The sequence below is a fragment of the Lepisma saccharinum genome, chromosome 13, assembly GCF_977018435.1.
Source record: "Lepisma saccharinum chromosome 13, izLepSacc3.1, whole genome shotgun sequence".
Classification (NCBI taxonomy): Eukaryota; Metazoa; Arthropoda; class Insecta; order Zygentoma; family Lepismatidae; genus Lepisma; species Lepisma saccharinum.
Window position 1 is genome coordinate 15582453 of NC_139241.1, and position 17610 is coordinate 15600062.

Genomic DNA, 17610 nt, shown 5'->3' on the forward strand with positions numbered 1-17610 from the left:
CTTGGCGATCTAGGCGAAAAATTCTGTAATGAGGGTGTCTCCAATCCAGATGAGGTTTGAGGTGTGTTTCATTAATCAGTGCTGCAGTGATATTCTTGGAGTTGAGTAGTTGGCTAAGTTCCTGAGTTTGGTTTTTTATCCCGTCAGCGTTGAAGATGAGCAGGTTCATTTGAGTAAGGTACGATTGTCTATTGAAAGCAGCCATCGTCTTGCATTTCGATCAATGTTTGGATGACTGCCGTGATCATGTTCATACCAGTCGAAGCCTGACTAAGTTTTTGCAAACCCCTCTTAATATGTGTCCAGATTTTGGAGAGGTTCCATTTTGACATTGTGTCGAGGAAGGAAGTGAAGTCTTGATTGGAAGCAGCTTCTTCTTCTCGTCGTTTGTTGGTTTGGCCTCGTAACGCAGCTTGTGCCCTCCCTGCGTAGGATTGCGGCTGCGATCTTGTGATAGGTGCAGCAGGAATCTGAGCAGGGCGAGCTATGGCGGAGGTCGAGGTGCTTGGAGTCGGTGGAGAAGGTGGGGGTTGACGATTTCTCTGCCTATATTGTTCCATGTCTGTGAACACTTTACATCCACGGAAGTTGGCAGGGTGGTCTCCGTCACAGTTGACGCACTTTGCGGGTCTTCTGCGGTCTTTTTTGGAGCACTCGGCAGTTGGATGATTCATCGCACACTTCACACATCGGGGGGTGGCGTTGCAAGAGGACGCGGTATGCCCGAGCCGTTGGCAACGGTAGCATTGAATGATGGAAGGTTGTTGGTAAGGTGCGATGTGTACATGATAGTACGATATGAACTCTACTTTATAAACACTTGATGAGTTCGGGCCCCTATGGAGAGAGGCTAGATATAGCGGCATTCGCTTCCGCGAATTTGTCTTGGCGTCATATTTGTACATCTGCTTGACAGATTCAACATCAAAGTTCTGTTCTCGAAGGGACTGCACAATCGTCTCACAGCTGTAATCGATGGGTAGGTTGTAGAGTACCACTTTCAGTGGCCGATTTTGCCGTTGAGGGGCAATTGCAAATTCAGTTTGTTTTTCTCGCATGTAAGCAGTAAGTTTGTCAAAGTCAGTTTTACCGCGACACTGGATTCTGATGTTATTCATGGTGATGCGAACACGTAGCGGGTGAATGCCGGTGCGTGCAACAGCATCACCTACGAATCTATTAGCTTCTGGCTGGGTATAGACGAAGATAGGTGGAACCCGAATCCCTGGGGAAGCGGGCGGTAGGTCCAGGTTGTCGGGTTCGACCTGCATGTTGTCATCGTGAAGGTTGTCCTTCTCGGGTGCTTGGATGGAGGAATTGGATAATGCTTCGAACATGTTTGAAGTCTGGACGGTGAATGCCGGAGGTAGTACTGAGTCGTCTTTCCCAGCATATTTGTGCTGCACGTGTTGGAAGCCGTCGGCGTCGTATTCCGGCCGGGTTCGCTTGTTAGGCCGAGATGAATTGTCCTTAATGTCCTTCCGGGCGAGGGAAGAAGCAAGTGGATTCTCTTGTGTCTTGTCCCGCTTGGTGTTGTTGTTCTTGGATGTAACAGTTGATCGCTGCTGCAGCGGTTGGAGTGCAGACAGACAGTGTGGTGATTGGGGTTGTTCATCAATGATGAGCTGGTATGCAGATCTCGAGTCTTGATCTTGGAGTTGTGCATCTGGAACCATGGCGGCCCAATCTGAAGTTCGGACGAATCCTGGTGGATGCGTTCTCGTAGGGCGGCTGTTAGCGGCCCGTCCTGAGGTACTTGCAGCGTCTGACGTCTGGCTGGAAGTGCTTCCGCGGCTGGAGTGCCGCGATCTGGATCTGTCGCTGTTCCGATCAATCGATGACATCGCGGGCGCGTGCTGCGCAGGCGCGAGCGGTGAGTGACCAAGGCTTAGTTGTGCACCGTGAGGTATCCACCTTGGGAACGATTGCTCTGAGGGGCTTCGTTGTGAAATGACAAGAGCATTTGGAAAATTAGCAGCAAGCGCCCATACAGATCCTCCTGCCTGCAAATTTCAGAAGGTGAGAGATTATCAAGCTGAGCAAGAGCACACATTTCCACCTACAGTTTTCGTTGTGTTTGTTAATCGGGCTCAGTTTGTACCAAGCCTTTATAAAAAATAATATTAGACTCGTTTATGTTCCCCTCCACGGAAATCTTCAGTAAAAGGCGAAAGATTTTTGCGTATGAAGGGAAACCAGAGTTGTTTCCAGGCCACCAATTTTTCCTAGCCTATGTTGCAGTTCTATTCACTGCTCATGGGAACGTGTAGGTTCCGTAGGAAATTGCTGTTTTACTTGTTGAAACATAAAACCTCGTTTTGTGTGATTTTCGTTTCTTAAAACGAGAGAATAAGGATATAAATCCGTGCCGATTTCTAATTTGCGTCATGTGCACGGACCAACGTACACAAATGATAAACCGACAGCAAATTCTGCCATCTCTCGGCCACCATTTCAACAAGTGGGAACTTGTATTTGACAACAAATTCCATTTCACGAAGAATTTTCAGTTTACCTGTTCTCATATGCAAGACTATTACACATTCGGGTTTCTCCCACAGGCATGCTTAATAATGTTTCGTAAAGAAACCAAACAGAAGCAAGATAGAAAATTACCGCAGTTATTTCGGTTGTGACGGTTCACTTTCATGTCATGCGATTCTTGCACGTATATATGTAGTGATGGAATCTCGAAATTTAGTATAGATTGGGCAATAGCCATGAATATAAAACAAGATAGTTCCGTGGAAATTACTTAACGTAATAATTCTCGGCATCAAAGCAAGCTACATTTCGACAATTGTAAATTAGAGAGAAAGAAATAAGTAAAAGGAATTTTGTGTTCCAAAATTTCCTATCATACGCTAACGACTTCTTTTTCACAATGTTACTTCCATACAGGGTTGGCAAATTTGTGTTCTTTTGTTTGTTTTAACATGCTTTTAATGTTGATTTGTCGAAAAGGATATATTTTTTTTAAAAAATAAAACTTTTAAACAAAATGCCAAGAAGACATTTTTTTAAGAATAATGAAAAATAATGTATCTGTAGAACATCCAAGGATTGATTGTGTTCATATTACAAGCAAACGCTTGACTAACTTCTTAAAATACACATTTATGTTAGTCTTAAATCTCGCCTGTACGCTGTTCGAGAAGCTCCAAATAATCCACAGTTTCCAGGCCCCACTGAGTCCAAGTGGTAGCTTCTGATTAATTATCATCGTGAATGGATCTAAATCTTAAACATCTGCATAAATCATAGCCATGAATTTTAAACATGGCCCACGGTATTCATCACCATATGTGTGTTATTTGATGTACATTTTGAACCACTGAGAAGATTCTAATGCACTTTGAAGAGAATGATACTCATTTAAAGAAAACGCGTAGTTACAAAACACACAAATAATCACAAACTATCAAACGTCAAGTATCAAAATTTGTTTTTAACAAATCTGAAAAGAAACATGTTTCAAACGCTTTGTTTAAACATTTGAAATAAACAAAGAAATATGTTTTAAACGGAGAAAACGTATTGTTTAAAACACTTTGTTTTGATCATGCTAACTCTGTTTCCATACAATCCTCCCTGTGAAGTCATTTCCATGTTCGGGTTCGTTGTGAAATGACAAGAGCATTTGGAAATTTAGCAGCAAGCGCCCATACAGATCCTCCTGCCTGCAAATTTCAGAAGGTGAGAGATTATCAAGCTGAGCAAGAGCACACATTTCCACCTACAGTTTTCGTTGTGTTTGCTAATCGGGCTCAGTTTGTACCAAGCCTTTATAAAAAATAATATTAGACTCGTTTGTTGTTCCCCTCCACGGAAATCTTTAGTAAAAGGCGAAAGATTTTTGCGTATGAAGTGAAACCAGAGTTGTTTCCAGGCCACCAATTTTTCCTTGCCAATGTTGCAGTTCTATTCACTGCTCATGGGAACGTGTAGGTTCCGTAGGAAATTGCTGTTTTACTTGTTGAAACATAAAACCTCGTTTTGTGTGATTTTCGTTTCTTAAAACGAGAGAATAAGGATATAAATCCGTGCCGATTTCTAATTTGCGTCATGTGCACGGACCAACGTACACAAATGATAAACCGACAGCAAATTCTGCCATCTCTCGTCCACCATTTCAACTAGTGGGAACTTGTACTTTGGCAACAAATTCCATTTCACGAAGAATTTTCAGTTTATCTGTTCTCATATGCAACACGATTACACTTTCGGGTTTCTCCCACAGGCATGCTTAATAATGTTTCGTAAAGAAACCAAACCGAAGCAAGAAAGAAAATTACCGCAGTTATTTTGGTTGTGACGGGTCACTTTCATGTCATGCGATTCTTGCACGTATATATGTAGTGATGGAATCTCGAAATTTAGTATAGATTGGGCAATAGCCATGAATATAAAACAAGATATTTCCGTGGAAATTACTTAACGTAATAATTTTCGGCATCAAAGCAAGTTACATTTCGACAATTGTAAATTAGAGAGAAAGAAATAAGTAAAAGGAATTTTGTGTTCCAAAATTTCCTATCATACGCTAACGACTCCTTTTTCACAATGTTACTTCCATACAGGGTTGGCAAATTTGTGTTCTTTTGTTTGTTTTAACATGCTTTTAATGTTGATTTGTCGAAAAGGATATATTTTTTTTAAAAAATAAAACTTTTAAACAAAATGCCAAGATGACATTTTTTTAAGAATAATGAAAAATAATGCATCTGTAGAACCTCCAAGGATTGATTGTGTTCATATTACAAGCAAACGCTTGACTAACTTCTTAAAATACACATTTATGTTAGTCTTAAATCTCGCCCATACGCTGTTTGAGAAGCTCCAACTAATCCACAGCTTCCAGGCCCCACTGAGTCCAAGTGGTAGCTTCTGATTAATTATCATCGTGAATGGATCTAAATCTTAAACATCTGCATAAATCATACCCATGAATTTTAAACGTGGCCCACGGTATTCATCACCATATGTGTTATTTGATGTACATTTTGAACCACTGAGAAGATTCTAATGCACAATGAGGAAAATGATACTCATTTAAAGAAAACGCGTAGTAACAAAACACACAAATAATCACAAACTATCAAACGTCATGTATCAAAATGTGTTTTAAACAAATCTGAAAAGAAACCTGTTTCAAACGCTTTGTTTAAACATTTGAAATAAACAAAGAAATATGTTTTAAGCGGAGAAAACATATTGTTTAAAACACTTTGTTTTGATCATGCTAACTCTGTTTCCATACAATCCTCACTGTGAAGTCATTTCCATGTTCGGCTTCGTTGTGAAATGACAAGAGCATTTGGAAATTTAGCAGCAAGCGCCCATACAGATCCTCCTGCCTGCAAATTTCAGAAGGTGAGAGATTATCAAGCTGAGCAAGAGCACACATTTGCACCTACAGTTTTCGTTGTGTTTGCTAATCGGGCTCAGTTTGTACCAAGCCTTTATAAAAAATAATATTAGACTCGTTTGTTGTTCCCCTCCACGGAAATCTTTAGTAAAAGGCGAAAGATTTTTGCGTATGAAGGGAAACCAGAGTTGTTTCCAGGCCACCAATTTTTCCTAGCCTATGTTGCAGTTCTATTCACTGCTCATGGGAACGTGTAGGTTCCGTAGGAAATTGCTGTTTTACTTGTTGAAACATAAAACCTCGTTTTGTGTGATTTTCGTTTCTTAAAACGAGAGAATAAGGATATAAATCCGTGCCGATTTCTAATTTGCGTCATGTGCACGGACCAACGTACACAAATGATAAACCGACAGCAAATTCTGCCATCTCTCGGCCACCATTTCAAATAGTGGGAACTTGTACTTCGGCAACAAATTCCATTTCACGAAGAATTTTCAGTTTATCTGTTCTCATATGCAACACGATTACACTTTCGGGTTTCTCCCACAGGCATGCTTAATAATGTTTCGTAAAGAAACCAAACCGAAGCAAGAAAGAAAATTACCGCAGTTATTTTGGTTGTGACGGGTCACTTTCATGTCATGCGATTCTTGCACGTATATATGTAGTGATGGAATCTCGAAATTTAGTATAGATTGGGCAATAGCCATGAATATAAAACAAGATAGTTCCGTGGAAATTACTTAACGTAATAATTTTCGGCATCAAAGCAAGTTACATTTCGACAATTGTAAATTAGAGAGAAAGAAATAAGTAAAAGGAATTTTGTGTTCCAAAATTTCCTATCATACGCTAACGACTCCTTTTTCACAATGTTACTTCCATACAGGGTTGGCAAATTTGTGTTCTTTTGTTTGTTTTAACATGCTTTTAATGTTGATTTGTCGAAAAGGATATATTTTTTTTAAAAAATAAAACTATTAAACAAAATGCCAAGATGACATTTTTTTAAGAATAATGAAAAATAATGCATCTGTAGAACCTCCAAGGATTGATTGTGTTCATATTACAAGCAAACGCTTGACTAACTTCTTAAAATACACATTTATGTTAGTCTTAAATCTCGCCCATACGCTGTTCGAGAAGCTCCAACTAATCCACAGCTTCCAGGCCCCACTGAGTCCAAGTGGTAGCTTCTGATTAATTATCATCGTGAATGGATCTAAATCTTAAACATCTGCATAAATCATAGCCATGAATTTTAAACGTGGCCCACGGTATTCATCACCATATGTGTTATTTGATGTACATTTTGAACCACTGAGAAGATTCTAATGCACAATGAGGAAAATTATACTCATTTAAAGAAAACGCGTAGTTACAAAACACACAAATAATCACAAACTATGAAACGTCATGTATCAAAATGTTTTTTAAACAAATCTGAAAAGAAACCTGTTTCAAACGCTTTGTTTAAACATTTGAAATAAACAAAGGAATATGTTTTAAACGGAGAAAACATATTGTTTAAAACACTTTGTTTTGATCATGCTAACTCTGTTTCCATACAATCCTCACTGTGAAGTCATTTCCATGTTCGGCTTCGTTGTGAAATGACAAGAGCATTTGGAAATTTAGCAGCAAGCGCCCATACAGATCCTCCTGCCTGCAAATTTCAGAAGGTGAGAGATTATCAAGCCGAGCAAGAGCACACATTTCCAACTACAGTTTCCGTTGTGTTTGCTAATCGGGCTCAGTTTGTACCAAGCCTTTATAAAAAATAATATTAGACTCGTTTGTTGTTCCCCTCCACGGAAATCTTTTATAAAAGGCGAAAGATTTTTGCATATGAAGGGAAACCAGAGTTGTTTCCAGGACACCAAATTTTCCAAGCCTATGTTGCAGTTCAATTCACTGCTCATGGGAACGTGTAGGTTCCGTAGGAAATTGCTGTTTTACTTGTTGAAACATAAAACCTCGTTTTGTGTGATTTTCGTTTCTTAAAACGAGAGAATAAGGATATAAATCCGTGCCGATTTCTAATTTGCGTCATATGCACGGACCAACGTACACAAATGATAAACCGACAGCAAATTCTGCCATCTCTCGGCCACCATTTCAACTAGTGGGAACTTGTACTTTGGCAACAAATTCCATTTCACGAAGAATTTTCAGTTTACCTGTTCTCATATGCAAGACTATTACACATTCGGGTTTCTCCCACAGGCATGCTTAATAATGTTTCGTAAAGAAACCAAACCGAAGCAAGATAGAAAATTACCGCAGTTATTTCGGTTGTGACGGGTCACTTTCATGTCATGCGATTCTTGCACGTATATATGTAGTGATGGAATCTCGAAATTTAGTATAGATTGGGCAATAGCCATGAATATAAAACAAGATAGTTCCGTGAAAATTACTTAACGTAATAATTCTCGGCATCAAAGCAAGTTACATTTCGACAATTGTAAATTAGAGAGAAAGAAATAAGTAAAAGGAATTTTGTGTTCCAAAATTTCCTATCATACGCTAAAGACTCCTTTTTCACAATGTTACTTCCATACAGGGTTGGCAAATTTGTGTTCTTTTGTTTGTTTTAACATGCTTTTAATGTTGATTTGTCGAAAAGGATATATTTTTTTTAAAAAATAAAACTTTTAAACAAAATGCCAAGATGACATTTTTTTAAGAATAATGAAAAATAATGTATCTGTAGAACATCCAAGGATTGATTGTGTTCATATTACAAGCAAACGCTTGACTAACTTCTTAAAATACACATTTATGTTAGTCTTAAATCTCGCCTGTACGCTGTTCGAGAAGCTCCAACTAATCCACAGTTTCCAGGCCCCACTGAGTCCAAGTGGTAGCTTCTGATTAATTATCATCGTGAATGGATCTAAATCTTAAACATCTGCATAAATCATAGCCATGAATTTTAAACGTGGCCCACGGTAATCATCAACATATGTGTGTTATTTGATGTACATTTTGAACCACTGAGAAGATTCTAATGCACAATGAAGAGAATGATACTCATTTAAAGAAAACGCGTAGTTACAAAACACACAAATAATCACAAACTATCAAACGTCATGTATCAAAATGTGTTTTAAACAAATCTGAAAAGAAACCTGTTTCAAACGCTTTGTTTAAACATTTGAAATAAACAAAGAAATATGTTTTAAACGGAGAAAACATATTGTTTAAAACACTTTGTTTTGATCATGCTAACTCTGTTTCCATACAATCCCCCCTGTGAAGTCATTTCCATGTTCGGCTTCGTTGTGAAATGACAAGAGCATTTGGAAATTTAGCAGCAAGCGCCCATACAGATCCTCCTGCCTGCAAATTTCAGAAGGTGAGAGATTATCAAGCTGAGCAAGAGCACACATTTCCACCTACAGTTTTCGTTGTGTTTGCTAATCGGGCTCAGTTTGTACCAAGCCTTTATAAAAAATAATATTAGACTCGATTGTTGTTCCCCTCCACGAAAATCTTCAGTAAAAGGCGAAAGATTTTTGCGTATGAAGGGAAACCAGAGTTGTTTCCAGGCCACCAATTTTTCCTAGCCTATGTTGCAGTTCTATTCACTGCTCATGGGAACGTGTAGGTTCCGTAGGAAATTGCTGTTTTACTTGTTGAAACATAAAACCTCGTTTTGTGTGATTTTCGTTTCTTAAAACGAGAGAATAAGGATATAAATCCGTGCTGATTTCTAATTTGCGTCATGTGCACGGACCAACGTACACAAATGATAAACCGACAGCAAATTCTGCCATCTCTCGGCCACCATTTCAAATAGTGGGAACTTGAACTTTGACAACAAATTCCATTTCACGAAGAATTTTCAGTTTACCTGTTCTCATATGCAAGACTATTACACTTTCGGGTTTCTCCCACAGGCATGCTTAATAATGTTTCGTAAAGAAACCAAACCGAAGCAAGAAAGAAAATTACCGCAGTTATTTCGGTTGTGACGGGTCACTTTCATGTCATGCGATTCTTGCAGTTATATATGTAGTGATGGAATCTCGAAATTTAGTATAGATTGGGCAATAGCCATGAATATAAAACAAGATAGTTCCGTGGAAATTACTTAACGTAATAATTTTCGGCATCAAAGCAAGTTACATTTCGACAATTGTAAATTAGAGAGAAAGAAATAAGTAAAAGGAATTTTGTGTTCCAAAATTTCCTATCATACGCTAACGACTCCTTTTTCACAATGTTACTTCCATACAGGGTTGGCAAATTTGTGTTCTTTTGTTTGTTTTAACATGCTTTTAATGTTGATTTGTCGAAAAGGATATATTTTTTTTAAAAAATAAAACTTTTAAACAAAATGCCAAGATGACATATTTTTAAGAATAATGAAAAATAATGCATCTGTAGAACCTCCAAGGATTGATTGTGTTCATATTACAAGCAAACGCTTGACTAACTTCTTAAAATACACATTTATGTTAGTCTTAAATCTCGCCCATACGCTGTTTGAGAAGCTCCAACTAATCCACAGCTTCCAGGCCCCACTGAGTCCAAGTGGTAGCTTCTGATTAATTATCATCGTGAATGGATCTAAATCTTAAACATCTGCATAAATCATACCCATGAATTTTAAACGTGGCCCACGGTATTCATCACCATATGTGTTATTTGATGTACATTTTGAACCACTGAGAAGATTCTAATGCACAATGAGGAAAATGATACTCATCGCGTAGTTACAAAACACACAAATAATCACAAACTATCAAACGTCATGTATCAAAATGTGTTTTAAACAAATCTGAAAAGAAACCTGTTTCAAACGCTTTGTTTAAACATTTGAAATAAACAAAGAAATATGTTTGAAACGGAGAAAACATATTTTTTAAAACACTTTGTTTTGATCATGCTAACTCTGTTTCCATACAATCCTCACTGTGAAGTCATTTCCATGTTCGGGTTCGTTGTGAAATGACAAGAGCATTTGGAAATTTAGCAGCAAGCGCCCATACAGATCCTCCTGCCTGCAAATTTCAGAAGGTGAGAGATTATCAAGCCGAGCAAGAGCACACATTTCCAACTACAGTTTCCGTTGTGTTTGCTAATCGGGCTCAGTTTGTACCAAGCCTTTATAAAAAATAATATTAGACTCGTTTGTTGTTCCCCTCCACGGAAATCTTTAATAAAAGGCGAAAGATTTTTGCGTATGAAGGGAAACCAGAGTTGTTTCCAGGACACCAAATTTTCCAAGCATATGTTGCAGTTCAATTCACTGCTCATGGGAACGTGTAGGTTCCGTAGGAAATTGCTGTTTTACTTGTTGAAACATAAAACCTCGTTTTGTGTGATTTTCGTTTCTTAAAACGAGAGAATAAGGATATAAATCCGTGCCGATTTCTAATTTGCGTCATATGCACGGACCAACGTACACAAATGATAAACCGACAGCAAATTCTGCCATCTCTCGGCCACCATTTCAACTAGTGGGAACTTGTACTTTGGCAACAAATTCCATTTCACGAAGAATTTTCAGTTTACCTGTTCTCATATGCAAGACTATTACACATTCGGGTTTCTCCCACAGGCATGCTTAATAATGTTTCGTAAAGAAACCAAACCGAAGCAAGATAGAAAATTACCGCAGTTATTTCGGTTGTGACGGGTCACTTTAATGTCATGCGATTCTTGCACGTATATATGTAGTGATGGAATCTCGAAATTTAGTATAGATTGGGCAATAGCCATGAATATAAAACAAGATAGTTCCGTGAAAATTACTTAACGTAATAATTCTCGGCATCAAAGCAAGTTACATTTCGACAATTGTAAATTAGAGAGAAAGAAATAAGTAAAAGGAATTTTGTGTTCCAAAATTTCCTATCATACGCTAAAGACTCCTTTTTCACAATGTTACTTCCATACAGGGTTGGCAAATTTGTGTTCTTTTGTTTGTTTTAACATGCTTTTAATGTTGATTTGTCGAAAAGGATATATTTTTTTTAAAAAATAAAACTTTTAAACAAAATGCCAAGATGACATTTTTTTAAGAATAATGAAAAATAATGTATCTGTAGAACATCCAAGGATTGATTGTGTTCATATTACAAGCAAACGCTTGACTAACTTCTTAAAATACACATTTATGTTAGTCTTAAATCTCGCCTGTACGCTGTTCGAGAAGCTCCAACTAATCCACAGTTTCCAGGCCCCACTGAGTCCAAGTGGTAGCTTCTGATTAATTATCATCGTGAATGGATCTAAATCTTAAACATCTGCATAAATCATAGCCATGAATTTTAAACGTGGCCCACGGTAATCATCAACATATGTGTGTTATTTGATGTACATTTTGAACCACTGAGAAGATTCTAATGCACAATGAAGAGAATGATACTCATTTAAAGAAAACGCGTAGTTACAAAACACACAAATAATCACAAACTATCAACCACATGTATCAAAATGTGTTTTAAACAAATCTGAAAAGAAACCTGTTTCAAACGCTTTGTTTAAACATTTGAAATAAACAAAGAAATATGTTTTAAACGGAGAAAACATATTGTTTAAAACACTTTGTTTTGATCATGCTAACTCTGTTTCCATACAATCCTCCCTGTGAAGTCATTTCCATGTTCGGCTTCGTTGTGAAATGACAAGAGCATTTGGAAATTTAGCAGCAAGCGCCCATACAGATCCTCCTGCCTGCAAATTTCAGAAGGTGAGAGATTATCAAGCTGAGCAAGAGCACACATTTCCACCTACAGTTTTCGTTGTGTTTGCTAATCGGGCTCAGTTTGTACCAAGCCTTTATAAAAAATAATATTAGACTCGTTTGTTGTTCCCCTCCACGGAAATCTTCAGTAAAAGGCGAAAGATTTTTGCGTATGAAGGGAAACCAGAGTTGTTTCCAGGCCACCAATTTTTCCTAGCCTATGTTGCAGTTCTATTCACTGCTCATGGGAACGTGTAGGTTCCGTAGGAAATTGCTGTTTTACTTGTTGAAACATAAAACCTCGTTTTGTGTGATTTTCGTTTCTTAAAACGAGAGAATAAGGATATAAATCCGTGCTGATTTCTAATTTGCGTCATGTGCACGGACCAACGTACACAAATGATAAACCGACAGCAAATTCTGCCATCTCTCGGCCACCATTTCAAATAGTGGGAACTTGAACTTTGACAACAAATTCCATTTCACGAAGAATTTTCAGTTTACCTGTTCTCATATGCAAGACTATTACACTTTCGGGTTTCTCCCACAGGCATGCTTAATAATGTTTCGTAAAGAAACCAAACCGAAGCAAGAAAGAAAATTACCGCAGTTATTTCGGTTGTGACGGGTCACTTTCATGTCATGCGATTCTTGCACGTATATATGTAGTGATGGAATCTCGAAATTTACTATAGATTGGGAAATAGCCATGAATATAAAACAAGATAGTTCCGTGGAAATTACTTAACGTAATAATTCTCGGCATCAAAGCAAGTTACATTTCGACAATTGTAAATTAGAGAGAAAGAAATAAGTAAAAGGAATTTTGTGTTCCAAAATTTCCTATCATACGCTAACGACTTCTTTTTCACAATGTTACTTCCATACAGGATTGGCAAATTTGTGTTCTTTTGTTTGTTTTAACATGCTTTTAATGTTGATTTGTCGAAAAGGATATATTTTTTTTAAAAAATAAAACTTTTAAACAAAATGCCAAGATGACATTTTTTTAAGAATAATGAAAAATAATGTATCTGTAGAACATCCAAGGATTGATTGTGTTCATATTACAAGCAAAGGCTTGACTAACTTCTTAAAATACACATTTATGTTAGTCTTAAATCTCGCCTGTACGCTGTTCGAGAAGCTCCAACTAATCCACAGTTTCCAGGCCCCACTGAGTCCAAGTGGTAGCTTCTGATTAATTATCATCGTGAATGGATCTAAATCTTAAACATCTGCATAAATCATAGCCATGAATTTTAAACGTGGCCCACGGTATTCATCACCATATGTGTGTTATTTGATGTACATTTTGAACCACTGAGAAGATTCTAATGCACAATGAGGAAAATGATACTCATTTAAAGAAAACGCGTAGTTACAAAACACACAAATAATCACAAACTATCAAACGTCAAGTATCAAAATGTGTCTTAAACAAATCTGAAAAGAAACATGTTTCAAACGCTTTGTTTAAACATTTGAAATAAACAAAGAAATATGTTTTAAACGGAGAAAACATATTGTTTAAAACACTTTGTTTTGATCATGCTAACTCTGTTTCCATACAATCCTCCCTGTGAAGTCATTTCCATGTTCGGGTTCGTTGTGAAATGACAAGAGCATTTGGAAATTTAGCAGCAAGCGCCCATACAGATCCTCCTGCCTGCAAATTTCAGAAGGTGAGAGATTATCAAGCTGAGCAAGAGCACACATTTCCACCTACAGTTTTCGTTGTGTTTGCTAATCGGGCTCAGTTTGTACCAAGCCTTTATAAAAAATAATATTAGACTCGTTTGTTGTTCCCCTCCACGGAAATCTTTAGTAAAAGGCGAAAGATTTTTGCGTTTGAAGGGAAACCAGAGTTGTTTCCAGGCCACCATTTTTTCCTAGCCTATGTTGCAGTTCTATTCACTGCTCATGGGAACGTGTAGGTTCCGTAGGAAATTGCTGTTTTACTTGTTGAAACATAAAACCTCGTTCTGTGTGATTTTCGTTTCTTAAAACGAGAGAATAAGGATATAAATCCGTGCCGATTTCTAATTTGCGTCATGTGCACGGACCAACGTACACAAATGATAAACCGACAGCAAATTCTGCCATCTCTCGGCCACCATTTCAACTAGTGGGAACTTGTACTTTGGCAACAAATTCCATTTCACGAAGAATTTTCAGTTTATCTGTACTCATATGCAACACGATTACACTTTCGGTTTCTCCCACAGGCATGCTTAATAATGTTTCGTAAAGAAACCAAACCGAAGCAAGAAAGAAAATTACCGCAGTTATTTCGGTTGTGACGGGTCACTTTAATGTCATGCGATTCTTGCACGTATATATGTAGTGATGGAATCTCGAAATTTAGTATAGATTGGGCAATAGCCATGAATATAAAACAAGATAGTTCCGTGGAAATTACTTAACGTAATAATTCTCGGCATCAAAGCAAGTTACATTTCGACAATTGTAAATTAGAGAGAAAGAAATAAGTAAAAGGAATTTTGTGTTCCAAAATTTCCTATCATACGCTAACGACTCCTTTTTCACAATGTTACTTCCATACAGGGTTGGCAAATTTGTGTTCTTTTGTTTGTTTTAACATGCTTTCAATGTTGATTTGTCGAAAAGGATATATTTTTTTAAAAAAATAAAACTTTTAAACAAAATGCCAAGATGACATTTTTTTAAGAATAATGAAAAATAATGTATCTGTAGAACATCCAAGGATTGATTGTGTTCATATTAAAAGCAAACGCTTGACTAACTTCTTAAAATACACATTTATGTTAGTCTTAAATCTCGCCTATACGCTGTTCGAGAAGCTCCAACTAATCCACAGTTTCCAGGCCCCACTGAGTCCAAGTGGTAGCTTCTGATTAATTATCATCGTGAATGGATCTAAATCTTAAACATCTGCATAAATCATAGCCATGAATTTTAAACGTGGCCCACGGTATTCATCACCATATGTGTGTTATTTGATGTACATTTTGAACCACTGAGAAGATTCTAATGCACAATGAAGAAAATGATACTCATTTAAAGAAAACGCGTAGTTACAAAACACACAAATAATCACAAACTATCAAACGTCATGTATCAAAATGTGTTTTAAACAAATCTGAAAAGAAACATGTTTCAAACGCTTTGTTAAAACATTTGAAATAAACAAAGAAATATGTTTTAAACGGAAAAAACATATAGTTTAAAACACTTTGTTTTGATCATGCTAACTCTGTTTCCATACAATCCTCCCTGTGAAGTCATTTCCATGTTCGGCTTCGTTGTGAAATGACAAGAGCATTTGGAAATTTAGCAGCAAGCGCCCATACAGATCCTCCTGCCTGTAAATTTCAGAAGGTGAGAGATTATCAAGCTGAGCAAGAGCACACATTTCCACCTACAGTTTTCGTTGTGTTTGCTAATCGGGCTCAGTTTGTACCAAGCCTTTATAAAAAATAATATTAGACTCGTTTGTTGTTCTCCTCCACGGAAATCTCTAGTAAAAGGCGAAAGATTTTTGCGTATGAAGGGAAACCAGAGTTGTTTCCAGGCCACCAATTTTTCCTAGCCTATGTTGCAGTTCTATTCACTGCTCATGGGAACGTGTAGGTTCCGTAGGAAATTGCTGTTTTACTTGTTGAAACATAAAACCTCGTTTTGTGTGATTTTCGTTTCTTAAAACGAGAGAATAAGGATATAAATCCGTGCCGATTTCTAATTTGCGTCATGTGCAGGGACCAACGTACACAAATGATAAACCGACAGCAAATTCTGCCATCTCTCGGCCACCATTTCAACTAGTGGGAACTTGTACTTTGACATCAAATTCCATTTCACGAAGAATTTTCAGTTTACCTGTTCTCATATGCAAGACTATTACACTTTCGGGTTTCCCCCACAGGCATGCTTAATAATGTTTCGTAAAGAAACCAAACCGAAGCAAGAAAGAAAATTACCGCAGTTATTTCGGTTGTGACGGGTCACTTTCATGTCATGCGATTCTTGCACGTATATATGTAGTGATGGAATCTCGAAATTTAGTATAGATTGGGCAATAGCCATGAATATAAAACAAGATAGTTCCGTGGAAATTACTTAACGTAATAATTCTCGGCATCAAAGCAAGTTACATTTCGACAATTGTAAATTAGAGAGAAAGAAATAAGTAAAAGGAATTTTGTGTTCCCAAATTTCCTATCATACGCTAACGACTTCTTTTTCACAATGTTACTTCCATACAGGGTTGGCAAATTTGTGTTCTTTTGTTTGTTTTAACATGCTTTTAATGTTGATTTGTCGAAAAGGATATATTTTTTTTAAAAAATAAAACTTTTAAACAAAATGCCAAGATGACATTTTTTTAAGAATAATGAAAAATAATGTATCTGTAGAACATCCAAGGATTGATTGTGTTCATATTACAAGCAAACGCTTGACTAACTTCTTAAAATACACATTTATGTTAGTCTTAAATCTCGCCTGTACGCTGTTCGAGAAGCTTCAACTAATCCACAGTTTCCAGGCCCCACTGAGTCCAAGTGGTAGCTTCTGATTAATTATCATCGTGAATGGATCTAAATCTTAAACATCTGCATAAATCATAGCCATGAATTTTAAACGTGGCCCACGGTATTCATCACCATATGTGTGTTATTTGATGTACATTTTGAACCACTGAGAAGATTCTAATGCACAATGAAGAGAATGATACTCATTTAAAGAAAACGCGTAGTTACAAAACACACAAATAATCACAAACTATCAAACGTCAAGTATCAAAATGTGTTTTAAACAAATCTGAAAAGAAACATGTTTCAAACGCTTTGTTTAAACATTTGAAATAAACAAAGAAATATGTTTTAAACGGAGAAAACATATTGTTTAAAACACTTTGTTTTGATCATGCTAACTCTGTTTCCATACAATCCTCCCTGTGAAGTCATTTCCATGTTCGGCTTCGTTGTGAAATGACAAGAGCATTTGGAAATTTAGCAGCAAGCGCCCATACAGATCCTCCTGCCTGCAAATTGCAGAAGGTGAGAGATTATCAAGCTGAGCAAGAGCACACATTTCCACCTACAGTTTTCGTTGTGTTTGCTAATCGGGCTCAGTTTGTACCAAGCCTTTATAAAAAATAATATTAGACTCGTTTGTTGTTCCCCTCCACGGAAATCTTTAGTAAAAGGCGAAAGATTTTTGCGTTTGAAGGGAAACCAGAGTTGTTTCCAGGCCACCAATTTTTCCTAGCCTATGTTGCAGTTCTATTCACTGCTCATGGGAACGTGTAGGTTCCGTAGGAAATTGCTGTTTTACTTGTTGAAACATAAAACCTCGTTCTGTGTGATTTTCGTTTCTTAAAACGAGAGAATAAGGATATAAATCCGTGCCGATTTCTAATTTGCGTCATGTGCAGGGACCAACGTACACAAATGATAAACCGACAGCAAATTCTGCCATCTCTCGGCCACCATTTCAACTAGTGGGAACTTGTACTTTGGCAACAAATTCCATTTCACGAAGAATTTTCAGTTTATCT

The 17610-nt window shown here is 37.2% G+C and overlaps 10 non-coding genes across 10 annotated transcripts; all 10 read right to left on the reverse strand.

Annotated features, from left to right (window-relative positions):
• Positions 1-2087: 2087 nt before the first annotated feature.
• LOC145997778 (U5 spliceosomal RNA) lies at positions 2088-2204 on the reverse strand. The gene has a single exon (XR_014443170.1). It is a non-coding gene; the product is annotated as a U5 spliceosomal RNA (small nuclear RNA).
• A 1560-nt stretch (positions 2205-3764) lies between these two features.
• LOC145997673 (U5 spliceosomal RNA) lies at positions 3765-3882 on the reverse strand. Its single transcript, XR_014443069.1, has one exon. It is a non-coding gene; the product is annotated as a U5 spliceosomal RNA (small nuclear RNA).
• Positions 3883-5441: 1559 nt separating this feature from the next.
• Positions 5442-5559, reverse strand: LOC145997549 (U5 spliceosomal RNA). Its single transcript, XR_014442952.1, has one exon. It is a non-coding gene; the product is annotated as a U5 spliceosomal RNA (small nuclear RNA).
• A 1559-nt stretch (positions 5560-7118) lies between these two features.
• On the reverse strand, positions 7119-7236 carry LOC145997817 (U5 spliceosomal RNA). Its single transcript, XR_014443207.1, has one exon. It is a non-coding gene; the product is annotated as a U5 spliceosomal RNA (small nuclear RNA).
• Positions 7237-8797: 1561 nt separating this feature from the next.
• On the reverse strand, positions 8798-8915 carry LOC145997823 (U5 spliceosomal RNA). Its single transcript, XR_014443212.1, has one exon. It is a non-coding gene; the product is annotated as a U5 spliceosomal RNA (small nuclear RNA).
• A 1549-nt stretch (positions 8916-10464) lies between these two features.
• On the reverse strand, positions 10465-10582 carry LOC145997727 (U5 spliceosomal RNA). The gene has a single exon (XR_014443123.1). It is a non-coding gene; the product is annotated as a U5 spliceosomal RNA (small nuclear RNA).
• A 1560-nt stretch (positions 10583-12142) lies between these two features.
• Positions 12143-12260, reverse strand: LOC145997740 (U5 spliceosomal RNA). The gene has a single exon (XR_014443135.1). It is a non-coding gene; the product is annotated as a U5 spliceosomal RNA (small nuclear RNA).
• Positions 12261-13821: 1561 nt separating this feature from the next.
• LOC145997659 (U5 spliceosomal RNA) lies at positions 13822-13939 on the reverse strand. Its single transcript, XR_014443056.1, has one exon. It is a non-coding gene; the product is annotated as a U5 spliceosomal RNA (small nuclear RNA).
• Positions 13940-15499: 1560 nt separating this feature from the next.
• On the reverse strand, positions 15500-15617 carry LOC145997812 (U5 spliceosomal RNA). The gene has a single exon (XR_014443202.1). It is a non-coding gene; the product is annotated as a U5 spliceosomal RNA (small nuclear RNA).
• Positions 15618-17178: 1561 nt separating this feature from the next.
• On the reverse strand, positions 17179-17296 carry LOC145997671 (U5 spliceosomal RNA). The gene has a single exon (XR_014443067.1). It is a non-coding gene; the product is annotated as a U5 spliceosomal RNA (small nuclear RNA).
• Positions 17297-17610: the final 314 nt, after the last annotated feature.